This window comes from Terrapene carolina, unplaced genomic scaffold (genome assembly GCF_002925995.2).
Source record: "Terrapene carolina triunguis isolate 2854851 unplaced genomic scaffold, T_m_triunguis-2.0 Scaffold26156, whole genome shotgun sequence".
Lineage (NCBI taxonomy): Eukaryota > Metazoa > Chordata > Testudines > Emydidae > Terrapene > Terrapene triunguis.
In genome coordinates this window covers 6,473-7,325 of record NW_020690507.1, presented here as the reverse complement: position 1 = coordinate 7,325, position 853 = coordinate 6,473, and positions in this window count along the sequence as shown.

Genomic DNA, 853 nt, shown 5'->3' with positions numbered 1-853 from the left:
TGTGGATGGGGGGAAGCAGTAGATGTGGTATATCTTAACTTTAGTAAGCCTTTTTGATACTGTCTTGCATGACCTTCTCATAAACAAACTAGGAAAATACAACCTAGATTGAGCTACTATAAGGTGGGTGCATAAAACCGATTGGAAAACCATTCCCAGAGAGTAGTTACCCTGTTTCCCCGAAAATAAGACATCCCCCGAAAATAAGACCTACTTCCAGTTTTGCCTCTCGCTGTAATATAAGACATCCCCCGAAAATAAGACCTCCCCGATAATAAGGCCACCCCGGAATATAAGGCCCCGAAGCTCCAGGAAAAATAAGACCTCCCCTGAAAATAAGACCTAGCGCATCTTTGGGAGCAAAAATTAATATAAGACACTGTCTTATTTTCGGGGAAACACGGTATCAATGGTTCACAGTAAAGTTGGAAGGGCATATCAAGTGGGGTCCCGCAGGGTCCGGTTCTGTTCCATATCTTCATCAATGATTTAGATAATGGCATAGAGAGTATACTTATAAACTTTGCAGATGATACCAAGCTGGGAGGGGTTGCAAGAGCTTTAAAGGATAGGATTAAAATTCAAAATGATCTGGCCAAACTGGAGAAATTGTCTGAAGTAAATAAGATGACATTCAATAAGGACAAATGCAGAGTACTCCACTTAGGAAGGAACAATCAGTTGCACACGTACAAAATGGGAAATGACTGCCTAAGGAGGAGTACTATGGAAAGGGATCTGGGGGTCATAGTGGATCACAAGCTAAATAAGAGTCAACGGTGCAACAAAAAAAGTTGCAAAAACAACTCTTGCAAAAAAAAAAAAAAAAAAAAAAAAAAAAAAAAAAAAAAAA